General features: G+C 42.1%; 1 protein-coding gene across 4 annotated transcripts in view; it reads right to left on the bottom strand.

Annotated features, from left to right (window-relative positions):
• Window positions 1–19382, bottom strand: part of LOC103177351 (ecto-NOX disulfide-thiol exchanger 2) — a 142049-nt gene extending 122667 nt beyond the window's left edge. For 3 of the 4 annotated variants that reach the window (XM_007891491.2, XM_042340611.1, XM_007891477.2), the window contains exon 1: window positions 19232–19382. The gene's annotated coding sequence lies outside the window, so the exon portion shown is untranslated. Of the gene's footprint in view, window positions 1–5998; window positions 6061–19231 lie in introns of all 4 variants that reach the window. The other variant, XM_007891484.2, reaches the window with a different exon arrangement.
• Window positions 19383–19863: the final 481 nt, after the last annotated feature.

Here is a 19863-nt window from a genome sequence, read left to right on the forward strand (position 1 = left end):
GTACCATAGCTAGTAACCAACTCATAAATTGCTTTAAAGACTGCCTGACCGTTTGCGTTTCTTTGCACTTAGTCAATGGTGCGTAAAATTCAATCCAACACTCTGTTCTTGAGACCCTGTTCTATTACAGCTCGATCAATGATATATTTGGAGGCAGAAAAGGTGTGGAACATAATGAAGTGGATGCTGTATATTATAATAATAATCCTTGCATTTGATATAGCGCCTTATCACATCTTTGAGACGTCTCCAAGCGCTTCACAGAATATACTGTAAAGTGAGTTGACTGTATTTTTTGTGGGCGAAACGCGGCAGCCAATTGTGCACTGCACAATATAGTTGTCAATTGCTCACAGTTTATCAATCTCTGAGCCTTCCCTGATCATTGATCTTCTTCAACCATTCGGCAAACGTAGCTAAGATTGCCCAACCTTTGAAATCTGTGTCAAACTGAATTGAGCAGATTAAGACCAACACCACCCAAACAAAATGATTTCCCACTTTTACAACTTGAAATATAATCATGCCATTTGGAATCGCAAACACTCAGAACAACGTGATATTTTAAAATGACTCCATGCATCAGTTGTATATTATAATTTTTAGACTATGTGATATAATAATACTTGCATTTGATATAGCGCTTTATCACATAATAATAATCCTTGCATTTGATAGAGCGCTTTTCACGTTTTCTAGAAGTCTCAAAGCGCTTCACAGAATATGCTGTGAAGTGGATTGACTGTATATTTGTGGGCGAAATGCAGCAGCCAATTGCGCACAGCAGCTTCCCACAAATGGTGTTGGATTGAGTGACCCAATATTTTTTTATTTTTGATTAGTTTATCTGATTCCATGCCAAGTGGAAATCTTTTCACAGCTCTTTACAGAATAAACTGCAAATTGGAGTGACTATGCATTTAACACAGTAGCAAACAGTAACAACAGTTGATGTTTCCAGTGTTATTTGGACAGCAAGAAGTTTTCACAAATAGGCATGAATTTTAGCTTTACTGAGTTGTAGGATTACTGATTTACCAACATTTTTACAGTACATCAACATCAGTACCAAACTATCTTTGTGTTTTTCACTCTCCTGCTCAGAATGTTTTATAATGGAAGCTGCATGGTACTGAAGTCAAAGGATTTTGAGAAATGTCAAGAGATGGATAGGGGAAAGAATTATATTGAAGGCTTGCGACACAAAGTGATGTATAACAAGAGTAGGACTGCTGGATAACATCTCTGCAACAAGCAGTGCTATAGGTCCTGTCCCAGTGACAAATAGCTTTCTGCAGGGAATCTTGTTATCATGAAGGTCTAATGGAAAGCTTTCATTAAGTGCATTTTTTAACCCCTAAAAGCACTCTGGCAGTATTTTGCAACACTACTATATTGCCATGACATTCTTGAATCAAATACATGTCGAATGTCACTTCGCATTCATATTCTTTCCAATGCTTCGGGATTTTTCAATAGCTAACAGTCGATTTATGCAGATTTTTAAAAATTATCCAACTTTGCTGATTTTTCGATTTCCACTCACTTAAGAAATTAACTTTCTTCATTACTGAATTGAAATGTGGAATAGGTCAAGGTTCAGTTTTTCAGTTTACGCTGCTGAATTTATACTGTAGTTTAATAAAATGATGGCCCTCAGGCTGGTTTTAAGGCTTGTTTAAATACTTGACAAACATAAACACCATTAAATAAAATGAATGGAAAAGGACCTCAATTCTAAATTCATGAATAAGCTGAATCTTCATGGTCAAATTTAACATTGTACCATTTACAGTATAGCTACTTTTGTTAAGATTAATGTATAAAACATGCAAATCGACAATCTAAGATACAGAATAAAAGTTCCTACTGGATTGTCACCTGAATGTTATCCAAATTGTTTTACTAGTGTTGATTTGCTTTTCAAAAAAAACTTTGCTAAGAAAAAATACCCCATTCTGAGAAGCCTGAATTTTATGTACAATGGAATCTCACAGCGTTAGTCATTGCAAATGCTCTCACATATTTGGGTTTCGGGCATTAAACATGTTAAATAGGAGTCACGGTAATCTCACTTGGTCATTTACACATCAAAATTGTTTATTCACTAGAACAGGTTGGGCTCTACAAGAAGGTACGTTCCTCTGGACAAACTGGTAACTTGGAAATCTCGTCAATTTAGTCACTCTTCCTTAGCCTGAATCCAAATCATAATTGCGAAAAACTTAATGCATATATACATTGCATTTAGATAGGAACTCAAGCACTGTGCACTATTGTGTCCCAAAGCTACAAATAACTTTCAGTTAGAAATTCAAGAACAGGGAGGATAGGGAGAAATCCACATGAATAATCACAAATGTTCAGCGTACTGCATGAAAGACAAGTTATAAATTCTGGGACAGAGACACCTGGCTTAAGATAGCATTTCCAACCTAAGTCGATACACACAGCATTTTCTCGTTTAAATTTATTCTATTTTAAATTTTTTATCAGAATATGGAAATCAAAACTTTCAGTATATACAGTAATGGGGACCTCTGCAGTAAGGGTCACATCAGAACTTGGCTACTCTTCTTATGCTCAAGCCACGTCATACTACAGTATACTATACTGCCACTGTGGATATTCTGTGCAACACTACTTATATTGAAAAATCCCACAAATTTTATCTGCAGCAAAACAAATTATTTGGTATTAGTCTTCCAAAGACACTGATACTTGCAGCGGTTCAAAGTTTTTGAAGTGCAGATGGAAAGGATGCATTATGTATTACAAGAAGCACAAGGTAAAGTCTTTCATAAACAATGCAGGTCCACAACACACAATTCTGCATAATTGAGAACAGGATGTCTCAGACAGTAAGGGATGCCAGTGTGTGAAACAGAAAGGAGTCACAATGGGGAATTGAATACAGTGAGCTTTGCTCTCCATCTGGTTCAAGCTAAACCTGTGACTGGCTTTGCCAAGACTAAAGCTGGTAGACAGGGGGAAAAAAACATTGATTTAAAAATGAATATCAATGTATTCTTCCTGTCAAAACATGCTGCATCAGCAATTGATTCTGTTGGGAATTTAATTTTATTTGTTCCACTGATTTAATAATCTAATTTTAGCACTCAAAATGAGTTAGAAAATAAAAATGCCAACAAGAGAAAACAAAGTGATTGCACAGTGCTAGTAATTTAAATATAAATTATTTGCACAGGAGCTCCTGACAGCCAGCATGAATGCATCAACTAACCAATTCTAGCGCACGAGTATCTGAAGTGACAGAATTGCACTAAAAGGCACCTGTCATCTAAAGAAGCAACTTTTTTTTATTTTACTTTTCAATAGCTTACAGTACTACTAAATCCACGTTCCAAACCTGAAATTTTGGACAAGAGAGTTAGCAATTGTAATGGTAATCATAATAATAATCCTTGGATTTGATATAGCGCTTTTCATGTCTTCTAGAAGTCTCAAAGCGCTTCACAGAATATACTTTAAAGTGAATTGACTGTATTATATTTGTGGGCAAAACACGAAAGCCAATTGCGCACAGCAGCGTCCCACAAACAGTCATGGATTGAAGTGACCAGTTTATTATTGTTTTTTTCTTGAGGGATTATTATCAGGTGTGTGGAGTAAGGAAACTTGCCCAAGGTTTTGCCCTGCCGGGAATCGAACCCAGGTCTCTCGTTTGAGAGGCAAGTGCTCTAATCACTGAGCTACAGGACTCCATCATTGTCATTTTGATCATAGGATAAGATAATCAGCAACAGGAAATGCCAAAATTCCCCATGCTCTCCACCTCCTTTATAGTTTTTTGAGAATTTTATGTACTTGAGTGTCTTTAACCAAATACATAGTTAAAGCTAGAACAATCAATTAGACTTTTTTAAAAAATTGGTAGCTAATACTTAAAATTAAAAGCAATTAGTCAGATCAGAATATTGTTAAGAACCTGTTTTACTGTATTCTAAGGATGAAGAGTGCATGTTAATAAATGTCTATCAATGCAATTTTGTTGTTGTTGTGTTCTTCAGACAGAGCTCAATCCTCTTTCCTCTCCTTTTTCTCATCTACATTGGTGATATTCACAGGCGCTTCACAGAATATGCTGTAAAGTGAATTGATTGTATATTTGTGGTCGAAACGGGGCAGCCAATTACGCACAGCAGTGTCCCACAAACAGTCGTGGATTAAAAATGATCAATTTATTATTGTTTCGTTTTTTGGAGGGATTATTATTAGGCGTGTGGAGTAAGGAAACGTGCCCAAGGTTTCGCACTGCCTGGAATTGAACCCAGATGTCTCGCTTGCCAGGCGAGTGCTCTAACCACTGAGCTACAGGACTCCATGGCAGTTGAACAATTAACACACTTTTTATCTTAACTATTTGGAACACAATTCTGACCTTTTTAGTGGTCTCATCCATTTATCACAAAACAAGGTGCATGGAAAATAGAAAATTAAGAAAAACTTACACTGATAGTTTGCACAAAATAAACCTTGTAAAACACAAGGAGCCTTAAATATCACTTTGTCTTAGCTTCCAGACTAATTTGTCTTAAAATTTAGGATTGCGCAAATTTATGGCAAAATAATTTGCGCAAAAACTTTAAATCAAGTCTCGGAAGCTGGTTCTCTCGAGTTAGTAAAAAAAATTAAATTTAAGAATGTTCTTCAATTCTGAGCTTAGTTTTAAAGAGAAAATGCCTTGCAAGCTAAGGTTACACAGAATATCACTATCCAAGAGACACGGTGGAACTCAACTGCACAACCTCAATGACCCAACGATCCAGACTCTTTCAATCTGGCTCCAACCCCATATGTCCCATTTTGGCTCTAAATATAATTTGTATACGACAGTATCATTCTGTGTTCCTGGTCTCATAAAAGCGAAGGGCCCAAAATGATGGGTTAAATTTTCTGTGGCTATTTTCCACAGGACAACAGAGGCCAAATATCACATACCAAATAAAGCATTTCTGAGAGTCTAAGAGCTAAATGAAGAACACGCTGAACATTGCAGGGTAAACTGTAAAGCAAAAGTCTCAAATTATGGGTCATTGGGAAAGGTTTGAATATATTTTTAGCACAAGTCCTCAAGTTTTTTAAAAAAAGCTGCAGAGGCAACAACATTAAAGTTCAGTTAAATGGTTAATTGTTGCAGCTTCAAGAATGAGAATGTATACATTTTTAAAAATCTAAACCAGTTCCTGTAAATCTTAAATTATATATTCTCTTTAGAAAGCCCATTATAAACAACCTGCTGGATAGTTATTTTATTATGCCCTTGAGATACTAAGATCCTGTACGAAGACAAAGTGAATTAAACCAATTTGAGTAAAAGCTTATTTAAAATATTTTTGATGCACGTGTGACCTGGGAGGCATATTGGCCAATACAGCAAAACCTGAGATATGATCGGATCAAAGGTTCAGTTCTTCATTTAAATCACGGAATTCCAATTCAGATCCAAAGACTGTTCCATTTCCCGGGAGTACCATACATCACTTTGATAGAACATTCACTTTATTCCTGTTTGCTCTCATTTTGGGAAAGACATGTTCATGCTTTGACATGTTCATACCACATGAAAGGCACCACTGTACAACGCAAGCTATTGATTGACGGACAACATTTATTCAACAAGTTTTGTTTTGAAAAACTGTAGCTGGTTCAGGCTTAACTTATTCGATTAATGCCAACATTGAATGTCACCCTTTTGTTAAAAAAAATCACATTTGGATTAAAGCATTTCTAATTAACTAGGTTTTAGGATACATGTAAACTCACCACAATTTGAGATATTGAATAGTGAAAATTCAAATAACCCATCTGACTAAGTCATGGGTAAGATTTCAAGCTTGCGAGAACCCAAAAATGAATTGTTTTGGCAAACTTCGGCAACAGACTTCCAGTCAATTCAGATCTGGCACCTTCCTCTTCCTCCCACAACCTCTCTTCTTTTTGAATCCCCTCCCCACCACCTTTCACCCTTACTCACTATATTATGGTCCAATTTTCATTCACTGATCGACATTCGAGAGAAAGCTTTTCCTTTGGGACCTGTGTTAAACATCACAAAAAGGTGTTCAGAGTGAAGCACTTCCTGCTCTAACAGTTTACCTAACCACAGATTCAGGGACGTACCTGTGTTACTCTGCCAGTCCTGGGACAACTTATACACATCATGGGAAATTTTGTTGTGACATCTTACCTGCTGGGAAATGAGTTGTTACTGCCCTAAACCAACTTCGCATAGGACCCAAACAAGCAGGCGAAGATGTTCATCCCATTGTATGGGTTGGATTGAAACCCGGGTTCAGAGGTGAAGCAACAGATTTCTAACCTAACTGAGCCCTTCCCTCATCCCTCTGGACAAAGAAAATTCAAGATGCTAATGACGAGTTCAGTGTTCAAACAGAACACATTGAAGGTCAGTTTTGTTGGTGGGTGGGCAACTAGAAGTAACAGATGGCACTGCAGCAGAAATGAAGGGTCAAATTAGACAGCTGGCAATTTGTCTTCATAGTCAAGTTTTGTACTTATATCTAAATACAGAAGAGCAATAAATCCAGTGTGGTCAGGTTGTGAACCTAACCGTTGTTATAATTCAAGCTATATAAATAATGAATTTCATTTCAAGGGTCCAAGAATCGGTCAAGTACTGTTTTCAGTTTATCACAAATTTCCCATTAGTATTTTTAAATAAACATTCGGTTTTGGAAAACAACCTTGGAACTAGTGCGTTGCCACCCAAACACAACCCAATAACACCCCTTAAAACATTCCCATAAAGGAAAATTTTCATCTTAAAACAAACTGTTTACTTGTCAGCAAAATACTAGAATTCGTCCCATATGTTTAGTGTTCAAACAAAACTGTGGCTGGGATCAGCACAATACATTACAGTATATTTTTTCACATTGTGAAGCACTTTGAGACGTTTCGAAGATATGATAAGGCACCATTACAAATGCAAGGATTATTATTATTATGTCAAGAGGCTAAGACCATACCCAGCCAATACACCCAGGTACTATTATTAGAAGTGTTTCAGGTAACAGATCAATTGGCGGCAATTAAATTTAAAAACAAAATGAGCTTCTAGAAGTTGCTTACAGAATTAGATCATTCCTTTTGTAAAAATACTGTGTCAAATGATAACTTCTGTCAGACATCAATAAACTTGCTTTTGTAAAGTGGGTGATAAATGCCTGAAATCTTTTTTTAAAAATAAAATTGTACTATAGAAAATGAAATACAACACTGAGCTGCATTCTGGCTAAGAGAAAACCTGCAGATGCATCTGTGGTGCTTTTCAAACCTCTTTTGCAGCAAAACAACTCAAGGTTCGACAATTACCATTCATCCGTCATGCTGGCTGAGCACCTTATGGGTGCCAGACAACTAGAACACGCTCAGCAGTTTCCTCCAAAGTTATATGGTGCAAACATTAAGCAAGCTTGCAATCCAGCACTTCATCCCCAACACTCAAAAGGCAAAATACTGCAGATGCTAGAAATCTGAAATAAAAACAGAAGTCGCTGGGAACACTCAGCAGGTCAGGCAGCATCTATGGAGAGAAGAAAGTGAGTTAATGTTTCAGGTCGATGACCTTTCGTCAGAACTGCCAAAATGTCATCGACCTGAAACGTTAACTCACTTTCCTCTCTCCATAGATGTTGCCTGACCTGCTGAGAGTTCCCAGCGACTTCTGTTTTTAACTCTTCTTTGTTCGGTGGGGGAAGGAAGGGTTGTGCTCATCAAAGAGAGATACATCGGTGTTCGACAGTGGAATTCATAATTTGGGCACTCAACGTCAGCATTAAGTACTGTACTATTGTTTGGAAGAATGGGAAGATGCAGAGTAGAGACTTTCCACTTGAAAGTCACAAGTAAATAAAAAGGAAATATGTGCAAGTTGCGAATCATACAACGTTTGACACAGATTTCTCCAATGGTCCATTTGGTAAAACTGCTGCCAAATTTAAACACGCACACACCTCTGCTTACCACAAGTTTGTAATGACCTCTGTCCATGAACAATTTTATTAATTTCAGAGGTTAGTTTAAAATATTAAATTATTCTTCTGGGATACCACTCTCATCAGAAGTGCCAATAACATTTCTGAAAAGCGTTCAAAAAGACAACAGTATGTGTCAATAAGGCAACTCAATCACTTTCAAGTATTGGGTACAATATTACAGCAATTTCTAAAATGGATTCTCATTTCTAGATTACATTTTGTTTCACTGAATTTACTGCATGTAAATATATGCAGCAAACAAGTACTACAGATTTATCATCAGACTTTTTGGTCACAGGGATAAAGAAAAAGAACACAAAGCAAAAGCTGGAATCTCGAAACTTTCTTTTTGGGGGGAAGAAAACAGGAGAGAAATCTTGTAACACAAAAGCATATAAATTTTGGTGCACAACAGAAGGGGTGTACAGTTTTGGACCATATTAAACATATTATATTAAACATAACCACAAACATCAGGCTCTGCTTATAGGATTTGCCTGTCTAGATTTTATTAGAGCAATCGCTGTATAACTGCCACTTAACCATGTTTTTGTGCTAATATGTACACACACACTAATACCGCAAGTCTCTCACAAACTGCAATGTTCTAAAGGTCACAGACTTGGACTCACTGCAGTACAGTAACACTCACATAAATCGTATAATTTGGGACCATAACGTTTAGCAAAGTCAAACTGTACAAGTCATATAAAATCCGATTTATCAATAATCTACACTGCTCATGCGTAATTCAATGCAGCCGGTAAGTGCCCATGTGGTGAAAGGTCAATGTGTCGTGATTCAATGCGCCGTGACCCATCGCCACAGGCGCATTTACCGACAAGTGTTGGAATCACACATTGATTCGCGGGAAATAAAGTTCTTCTGTGCATGTGTTGATGGATCAAGGCTATGTTTTCCGCGATTCAATGCAGCCACCCTGTAAGTGCGCATGCGTCGACGAGTCAGAATGTCAATTCCCGCAATTCAATACAGTCGGAAAGTGCACGCGTAATAAACGAGGGGAATTATGAGTTGGGAGGTTATAAATATGACTGGTGCAAAGAAATCTAAATGGTTTTGATAGGAAACTGAATGAGGGGATACAACTTAGGCGATTATTACTCTTTATAAAGATAAGACTTATGCAAGTTTTACTGTATTACACTGTTGATTTCCTCAGGATAGGAGTGTGAACTGAAGCTCAACGAATTGTGTCTGGCTAACACGCCAGTCCGAATTTCAAGCCAGTCCCAAAACGTGCAGGTCAAATTATTAGAATTCCTTGTTTTCAAGCAACCATTATTTAGGTTTGAAAAGAGATATCTGGCATAACTCCAAAAGGAATGCTGCTTGCCGAGAATTACATCAGGCATCCGAACCTAAAAGCCTCACATTCAATGCAGGAGGAGGATGAGGGGGCTTTCACCTTTGTTTTCAAAGAAACAACAACAACAAAATTACATTTTTATACTGCCTTTCACGTTGGGAGGACGTCCCAAGGCGCTGGACAGATAGGGTTACGGACCCGAGCTGAGGGCCGGGCTGGGGGAGGGGGGAGGGCTGGGGCAAACAGACAGCAAAAACGACAGGTAAATTCAGAGAAGCAACGATCCCAGTTGAATTGATCAAAAAGACAGATTGCAATAAAGACGATGAAGATGGAGACAAGAAGTCTATCACGCCACAATAGTTTTTTGAATTTTGGATCGGGAGTGCAGGTGTTGCGCTAAAGAGTCCTGTCAGATATTGGAGCAATATTCACATTATGAATAGTTGAGCTACATAGATTTAAGCACTGCAACAAACTGTTTGGCAAACGGTGATATTTGCCTAAGAAATGAAAGATTAAACTCAAGGGCATAAATGCTACTTGGTTTATTTCTCATCGATGATTCCTCTCGGGTAGACATGCCTGACCTCGGTCGGCTTGGTACCATCCACCAATGGCAAATCTGAGATTCAATACTGGCCTTGTGGGGAATTGCATGCAAAAGCATGTTCTAAGCCTTTTTGTAGCAGAATGTTTGTGTACAACATTTAATTTTCATGAAGTATTCATACCTTTCACTTTGTTCAGCATGCATAATGCTTCCTTATTCTTTTCTGCTTCACTCATTAATTTTTCTATTTTATTCTATTCGGCTATAATTTGCATTTTTGAGTACTTCACCAAATTCACTTTTAATTTTTTTATTTTTTCAGTGATTCATTAAAAAAGGAACTGACTGGAAATCGCTTTCATATTGTAGTTAAATAAAAAATGATGTTTCGTCGCCTAAAGGAAGATATAGATTTTATTAATGAGAACCCCATGGAAATAGCTTCTTTTTAAATTAAAAACCTAACCAAGTTATGAATACTGATTCAGTAATTATGTATACATTGCATACAATGAAAGATTAAAATTTACATTCCATTTTATGACATATCTCCAGTATCCACTCAAAGGTAACTGTTGTTTTTCTTAAGTACTGGATTAAGTTGAGAAACACAACATAGTCTTGTTACAAAGCGTTCAAGACGCTGTCCAGCATGAAGGGCGCTATATAAATGCGAGTTGTTGTTTCTGCAATATACATTTAGACGAAAGGTGTCTCAATTCTATGCAAGAATAATAGCAAAGAACCCTAGCAACCTTCAACTTCTTTTTAAAATGCTTTAAAGAGTGAAGGGATATTCTTGTAATATGCTAGATAGGCATTCTTGTAATATCCTAGGCATGCGAGCCCAAGGCAACACGCCACGGAACAACAACAAAATTACACTTATAGAGCGCTTTTCACGTCGGGAGGACGTCCCAAAGCGCTGAACAGTCAGGTGTCGGGGCCCGAGCATGAGGTGTAGGTGTAGGGGTGAGGGAAAGCAGAGAGATGGCACGATCGAAGAGAAGGGTCTTGAGACCAACCTTGAAGGAGGCAAGGGAGGAAGCGAGGTGGATGGAGTTCCAGAGTGAAAGCCTGGTCACCGACGATAAGGCGGGTCGGGCGGGAGACATGGAGCAGGCCGGAGCCCACTGAACGGAGGGAGCGGGCAGGTTGGTTGGGAGTCAGCAGGTCAAAGAGATAGGAGGGGGCAAGGCCATGGATGGTCTTGAAAGTGAGGACGAGGATCTTGAACTCGATCCTTTGGGGGATGGGGAGCCAGTGGAGTCGGGCGAGGGTGGGAGTGATGGGGTCACGGAGCCTGGTGCGCGAGAGTACACGAGCTGCAGAGTTTTAGAGGGAAGAGTTGGGAAGGCCGATGAGGAGGGAGTTCCCGTAATCGAGCCTTGATGTGACGAATGCGTGGGTGAGGGTTTCGGCAGCCTGAGGGGTGAGGCAGTGGCAAGAGTCTGGCAATGATGCGGAGGTGGTGGGAGGCAGTGCCTATCATGGCACGAATGTGGGGGAGAAAGGACAGGACAGGGTCAAAAAAGATACCCAGGTTCCTGACGGGCTTAGTGAGGTTGAGTGTTCAGCTGTGGAGGCTGATGCTGCCAGCACCCGAGGTGCGGAGGCACTGGCGCAAGCTAATCAGGAGGGCCTCGGTCTTGCTGGAGTTGAGTTGATGTCGGACAGGCAGTCAGTCCTGGAGTTGAGGGTGGAGGCAGAATGATAGAGTTGGGTGTCATCCACATATATGGGAAATTTACCCCATGTCTTCAGATTATGTCACCAAGGGGGAGCATGTAGAGGGTGAAGAGAAGGGAACCGAGGACAGAGCCCTGAGGAACACCGTGCAGGGGCTGGAGGAGAAGCCATTTGCTGCGTTCAAGTGGAGGCAGTGTGAAAGGTAAGACTTGAACCAGTGAAGGACAAAACCTTGAAGGTTGAGGTGGGAGGAGAGGCGGTGGAGGAGGATTGAGTGGTCCACGGTGTCAAAGGCAGCGGAAAGGTCGAGGAGAACGAAGAAGTAGAGGGAGCCCTGGTCACACATGATCAGGATGTCGTTTGTGACCTTGACCAGAGCAGTTTCCTGGCTGAGGGCAGCACGGAAACACGATTGGAGGGGTTCATGGAGGGAGTGGGAGGAGAGGAAAGAGCGAAGCTGGGAGACAACAGCTCTCTCAAAAACCTTGGATAGGAAAGGGAGGTTTGAGATGGGCCGGCAGCTGGACAGTACATTTTATGACTGGATGCCACTGTCTGGAAGTTGCTGCCCCCCCCCCCACGCCCCTCCATGCCAGGGTCACCAGGAGCCATGTGTGGTTCAGGCCAGTGAGGAAGGCCGAGCCGCAGAGGGGACGGTAGGTTTACAAGTGCAGCCGGATCTCAGACCCCCGCTCTCAGTGCCGCACCTTCCTGTGGGATGTGAGGTGGGTGACTGTGTGATTTGCAGCAGCCAATTTTGAGCACAGCAATGTCTCCGCAAACAGCCGCGAGCTGGTGAGTCAACATGGACTGTGAGCTCCAACTCACCCAACTCGTGGGGGGCTTGAACCCCCAACTTTCTGACTGAAAACTGAATCCAAATATTGAAGATATTTGGATCCCCACCTGGCCTGCTCCACCACTCTTCCCCCACCCTTTGGAACTCCATCCCACCTTGGCATCGTGTTTCACCCTCAACTGTCTTTTCTACCCCACATCCGTGCCATGATCCGCTCTGCCTTCCCTCACCTCTGCAACATCACCTGACTCCGCCACTGCCTCATCGCTCAGGCCGCCAAAACCCTCATTCACACATTCCTCACATCTAGGTTCGACCCTGCTTGTCGGCTTTCCCAACTCTTCCCTCCACAAGCTGCAGATCATCCAGAATTCTGCAGTTTGTGACCTCTCCTGCACCAGGCTCCGTGACCCCATCACCCCCACTCTCCCCAGCTCCCAATCCTACACACGATAGAGTTCAAAATCCTCGTTCTCGCCTTCAAGGCCCTCCACAGCCATGCTCCTTCCTACCTCTGTGACCTGCTAACCGCCCTACATCGGTGATTGGGCCTTCAGCCTCTCTGCCCCCACCCTTTGGAACTCCATCCCACATTCCCTTTGCCTTGCTCCTTCCCTTGCCTCCTTCAAGGCATGTCTCAAGCCCCTCCTTTTCGACCACGCCTTCGGCAACTCTCCTACCCTCCGTGCCCTCCAAAGTCTGTGACTGGTGAGTGCCTTAGGACGTCCTCGCGACGTAAAAGGCACCATACAAATTTAATTTTGTATTGTATATAACGAACAAAAAACAAATTCAGAAACCTCATTAAATAACTTTGTTTGATATTTTATTATGAATTTCTTAATAAATGCGTATTTCTCTTCCAGTAATATTTTTAATTTTATCAATTTTTTTAGTGGCACGGCGATATGGCTTGGGCTTACACTGTGGCAAATTTTAGCAAAAGGTTGACCACCGCTGTCCTAGATGTATTCTTGCTTTGTGGAAGGAAACAGTATTAAAAAGGAGAAATAAAGAATGAGCAATAACCAGGGAAGAGGAATAAAGCTGAAGTTAATTATACCAGATGGAGTGTGGGTGTAGGAGAACAAAAGTGGAAAGAAAAGACACAGGCAGTGAAATTATGATTAAAATCAAACATAGGATGACAGGTCACCGAAGAACAGGAGGATGCAGAATACTAGATTTCAATGATGATGCACCTAGCATGCACCTCGGACACTTTCTAATGAAATAAAAACACCAGACAATGTTTGGAGTCCTGTAGCTCAGTGTAGCGCTTGCCTCACAAGCGAGAGACCTGGGTTCGATTCCTGGCAGGTTTCCTTACTCCACGTGCCTGATAATAATCCTTCGAAAAAAATAAAACTGGTCACTTTAATCCACGACTGTTTGTGGGACACTTCTGAGCGCAATTGGCTGCCGCTTCTCGCCCACAAATATACAGTCAATTCACTTTACAGTATATTCTGTGAAGCGCTTTGAGACTTCTTGAAGACGTGATAAGGTTCTATATCAAATGCAAGGATTATTATTATTTGCAAGAGCATATAGGTGGAGAACATCTCGTCTTTTGTTCACAGACAAATCCACAGATATTACACTTTATGTTATATCGTGTGAACAGTTATAGATTGAATGACCAATTTTTTTTAAAAAAGGAATTATTCCCCCGGAAAAGTGATCCGCCAATCCACTAACAACCAGGTTCCTACTTACTGCTAGGTAAACAGAGGCGTGTGGAGTAAGGAAAAAAAATTAAAACATCCCGAAGCACTTCTCTAATTTATTAATGTGAAGTGTAGTGACTGTTTGTTCAACAAAATTGCCCAACACACATTTGTCATGGATCAAAGTGAATGTGAAATTTCCGAGCTGGTAAATAATGCTACCATTTTACCCTAATGTTTAAAGCACGCACAAGCATTTCCAACTTATTGAGGGATTGCTTCTCACCATTCCTGCCTAATGAGCAATTGGTTTCAGATTAACTCCAGCAAAAAAAACGTTCAACATGTTTTTCTTCCATGATGCTTCGTAGCCCATTCAATTGGAACGGCTCTTCAGCACCCTGAGGCTATCACAGCTGAGATCTTGTTCCATTTACTCTGAAAAGCACCAACGGCAATATTAAAACTAAACTCCCATAAAAGTGCAAATGCTATCAAGTATTGATTTTTTTGAAATGTTTAAAAAACTTTTCCACAAATGCAGAAATTCCCTGCATATATTTCAGGCAGTGCAACAAAGTTCAGAAGCATGAAATTCTGAATGAATTATCCAAACCCCAAAATAGCTAAAAATATCTATTAACTGCTTTAGGCCCAATATTGTCAAACAGTTGCCTCGCAATAGAAGCTTTCTTTCACTTGGCATTTATTCATGTGCATCTCCTTGGAACATTAAATTACACATGCTGGATTAAGATTACAATCTTAAAAAGAAGCTGTAAACTCTACCACTAGTTGTTATTCTAAATACTGCAATAATAATTAAAAAAATACCTTCTTGACAATTTAACAAGAAACAGATAAGGACAAAGAAATTTGGCTGCATTATATCCTTGCATTTGATATTATCATTCTGCGTGAAACACTGTGTACATACTGTACTGAAATATTTTCAAGTTGGCAAGCTGGAGGAGATATTAGATATTATAAAATGAATTACTGCAGTTACACTGAACCTCTGCCGAATAGATATTAGGAAATATCGCTGGGGCAAAGGGTGTACAAAGATGTCAAAATATTCCTAAACAAAAAGTTCTCATTTGTTGCAACTCTGATGCACAACATGAGAATGAACAATATGTTTCCAGCATTTTTTTTGTTTATTATTGGCAGAACTCTAAACAACTTCAAATATTTCATGAAGGAGGGACAGGCTACAGCTGCAACACCAGGATTTGTCACACCAGCAAGCTCGAGATTCGTAAACTTTATAGGACTAAATCAACTAAAATATCTGAAATCAGATCAATCAAAAAGTTAGGTAAAAAGCAAGGATTACACAAACCATTAAAAGACTCGGATTTCATTGGTATTTGCAACACAGCAGAACTCAGCTGTGCACAGCAAGCCACAAGCGCAAACCAGCTGCTTCCACACATAAAAGGAGAGTGGTAATAAGGAGCCTCATCCACAGACCATTCTCTCTCACCTCCAAACAGATGCTTTCTGACCAATGTGTAGAGGCCTTAAAACAGGTTGGTCTGGTCACCCAGCCGCAAAAATTGCAACACACAGTCACATTGAGGAGGGAAGAAAATATTTACTCTACTTCTCAGCTGTTGAAACAAAGGACCATCAGCAACAGAGGACATGTTAAGCACTCTTCGTATCTCTCTATAGCGAGCTTTCAACTTTAAATTCAGAATTTATTTTAATTAGGACAGGTTCACAAAATTTCTTACCATGAGCCTCATGCAATTTTCCACAAGCAACATGAAGCTTGCGAGATAGTAGTCTCAAACCAATTGATTTTGATTCATATCCCCCCCACCCGAATACTCTACATTTGAAGTGATGAACTGGTTATTGTATTTAGTTGTGACAGTTTAAGAATGTTTGGGCAATGCTTTACTGTTTATTTATAAAATATCAAAAAGGTGCAAATAAGTCACAGTGGCATGCACACAAGTTTGTGGCAGTAAACAAACTTCAACTCTAATAGCTACCCATGTAATTTGTTTGTTTATTGATGTAGAGCTGAAATATAAACACTAAACAATTCCTCTCAGACCAATTGGAGCATAAAAGATTAGACCATGGCAAAAAGCAAGTTAATTTCAATTTGTAACAGTTTGGAAACAAACATTTTAAACATTTATTGTCAGATTACTATAACCATATACATCTGCACATCTCACTCAGTCCAAAAACACTAGATATTCTGGATACTCATCAGACACCGCAGTGTTAGAAAGTAACATTTTACAATAAACTATCAAAGCTTCAACTTTGGTATTCAAAATATTTGGCATTAAGGCATTACATAAAATAATGTCAAAGGCATTACCAGAACTGAGGAGAAGCTCCATGTTGCTTTGATTTATATTGAGACATTACAGCAAGAAACTAAAATGCACTGTGAGAAAACAGATGTTATACTAGAAATTAGCCTAATCTTGTAAATGCTCACCTCGTGTTTAGCATGCCAGATTTGGACTGAACTTCACAGGCTTGTTCAGCTTTAACACAGTTCAGGAGACCTGTTAAATCTTGGACCTTTAAGGGTAAAAAAAAACTGCAACAGAATTGTACCCAGTCCCAACTGTCTCACAATAACATCGTTTTTTAAGGGATTTAAAAATAATACTAATAATACTAAGCGCACCAAACTTTCGCTAGTGGTTATTTTTTAAGTCACCCGAGACTAAATAGATTACAAAACCACTGCAAATTGAACCTTTTAAAAAAGGTTAGTTCTACACAGAAGAGACACTGACATAAATTGAATTGCTTGATACCCTCTCCTGCCCTCCCGCCCCCACCTGCGTTCATCCTCTAAAATTGATAACACAAATTGCAAGACTATTTCCTCCAGATGTGGCTGCACACACCACACACTTCAAGATCCTCACACTTGTGTTCAATTCCCTTCACTCTCTTGCACCTCCCTACCTCTCCGTCCTCCTCACTCCCCATTCCACCGCCCGGCACCTCCGCTCAACTGGCATCGGCCTCGGTTAGTCCCTCTCACCCTCGCCCCACCATCGCAGTTTGCGCTTTCAGCCACTACGCCCCGAAATACTAGAACACTCCCTCAATGCCTCCACCTTGCCCCCTTTCTCCCCTCCCCTATGAGTGCAAGTTGTTGTTGCTGTTAAGTGACGAGCAGAATATTGCTCTGGCTTTAAAGCTGTCGATTTAGAGATGCGCGAGTAATTTAAATGTGTGTCAACCTGGTGCAGTGGTAGCACTACAGCCTTTGGGTCAGAAGGTTGTGGGTTCAAGCCTCATCGGGACTTGGAATCACAGTCGAAACTGACACTCCAATGTCGGTGTAGGGTTGGGGAAAGGGGGGGGGGTGGGAGTGTGTTGCAGTCTTGGAGGTGCCGTCCTTCGGATGAGACGTTAAACTGAGGTCCCACCTGCCTGTTCATGTGGATGTTAAAGATCCTATGGCATTATTCGAAAAGAGACGGGCGTTTCTCTCTCTCTCTCTCTCTCGGTGTCCTGGCCAACAATCCTCCAAGTAAAATCGGTCACTCATAGCGTGGGCGATTGCGGGACACTGCTGTGCGCAAACTGGCTGCCGCAGGTACACAGTCACTTTACAGGACATCCTGAAGCGCTTTGAGAGAGAGTCTCGAAAGGCGATATAACAAATGCAACGATTATTATTATCATCATCATCCTTACCTGAAAACGCATACAAGTTCGGTTATTATACACTTATATATATATATAAAAACACAGACACACACTTAAACCGATGAGGAAACTAACAAGCCCTCCCCAGTGGCACAGACCCTGGGGAGCGGTGGTGGTTGTGGGGGGGTCAGGCCACCCTCCAGTTAGTTAGTTAGTTAGTTAGTGTAGTTAGTTAGAGGAGCACCAGCCCCGGGCCGCCTGCAGGCTCCCCCTCCCTCTCGCTGCCGGTGACTGACTGACTGACGCTCGCGCGATAAACGTTGAAGAAGAACCGAGCGTTTACCACAATAACAAGACTCCCCCCCGACCCCCTCCCCACCACCCACCCTCCCCCCACACCCCCACCCCCACACACACACACACCACCCCCCACACACACACACCCTCCCCACACAACCCCCCCCACACACACACAACCCCCCCCACACCCTCCCCACACACCCACCCTCCCCACACAGATACACATAACCTCCCCCCCACACACACACCTCCACACACACCCCCCAGCCACACACAACCCCCCACCCACACAACCCCCCACCCACACAACCCCCCACCCACCCACAACCCACCCACACCCCCCCCCCACACCCCTCCCCACACACCCACACACACAACCTCCCCCCCACACACACACACACAACCCCCAACCACACCCCCTCCCCACCCACACACAACCCCCAACCACCCCCCCCACCCACACACAACCCCCAACCACACCCCCTCCCCACCCACACACAACCCCCAACCACCCCCCCCACCCACACACCGTCCCACACACACAACCCACCCACACCCCCTCCCCCACACCCCCTCCCCACACCCCCTCCCCCACACACACACCCCCACACACACAACCCCCCCCCCCACACACACACACCCTCCCCACACACACACCCCCACCCACAACCCCCCCACCCACCCACACACACAACCCCCTCCCCCCCCCCACACCCCCACACACACACACCGCTCCGGCCCGGGCCGCCCGGCCGCGAGCACCACATGTGAGGGCAGACAGTTACAGCCATTACAATCCAACACACACACACATATATATATATACAGTTATATATGTGTCTGGATGTGTATATATATATATATTTATATTTTCAAACACACACACACCGCCTGGCGGCCGGAACCCGTCACCGGCATTTGTCAGTCAAGGAAGACGAGTATTAAAAGGCAACGCTGTGAGGTGTTTGTGTGTGTGTTTATATATATATATATGTGTGTGTACACACACACGCGGTGACCAAAAAGTCGTGATAACTACTCTTATTTACCTAAACACACACAAAAAAAACATAATTTATTTAAGACTTATTAGACATCGTAAAAAGGTATCACGACTTTTTGGTCATCATATGTGATATATAATATATATATATATATGTGTGTGTGCGTGTAATATATTTTTATGTAAAACAAGATCATCTCCCCGCGGTCACCACTCACCGGCAGCTCTCGCTCTCTCTCTCTCTCAACCGGCGTCTCGGCCTCCCCCGGAGTCTCCTCCCAAACGGCCGCCGTTTCCATGCACCTCACACCCGCCGAGGCGCAGGATGGACCGCCCCCGGTCCTGCCCACGTGACTGACCCGCCCAAAGCCGCCCAGGCTTCGCCAGCCGTTTGAACCACACACACACACACACAGACGCACAGACACACGCGCGCGCAATCCGAAAGCCCGCCCAATACGAGCCCAAAAGTAGCCCCAATCTCTGTGGCTGGATACGCCCCGGGTGGGGGGGGGAGGGGTTAAGGAGAGTGACCCGATTTTGGTCAGTGCTTTTTTTTTTTGGAAACCGTGCGCGTACAAGAATCACGAAAAGGAAATTTTTTTTTTAAAAAATCGGCAGGTTTCATTTTTTTAAAAAAAATCCGTCTTAAAGCCGCGGTATTTCACGCAACGCCGCGCGCGGGCGCACACACACACACACACACACACACGCGCGCAAAACACGCCCGATTGGGCGGGGTGGGGGCGGGGGTGAACCCGCCCCAATCTGGCGCCAGCGGACTTCCTCCTCCTCCTCCTCCTCCGGCATCTGCGCGTGCGCCGCCATGTTAGCCCGCGCCCAGGCCGAA

Source organism: Callorhinchus milii, unplaced genomic scaffold (assembly GCF_018977255.1).
Source record: "Callorhinchus milii isolate IMCB2004 unplaced genomic scaffold, IMCB_Cmil_1.0 Scaffold15, whole genome shotgun sequence".
NCBI classification, from domain to species: domain Eukaryota; kingdom Metazoa; phylum Chordata; class Chondrichthyes; order Chimaeriformes; family Callorhinchidae; genus Callorhinchus; species Callorhinchus milii.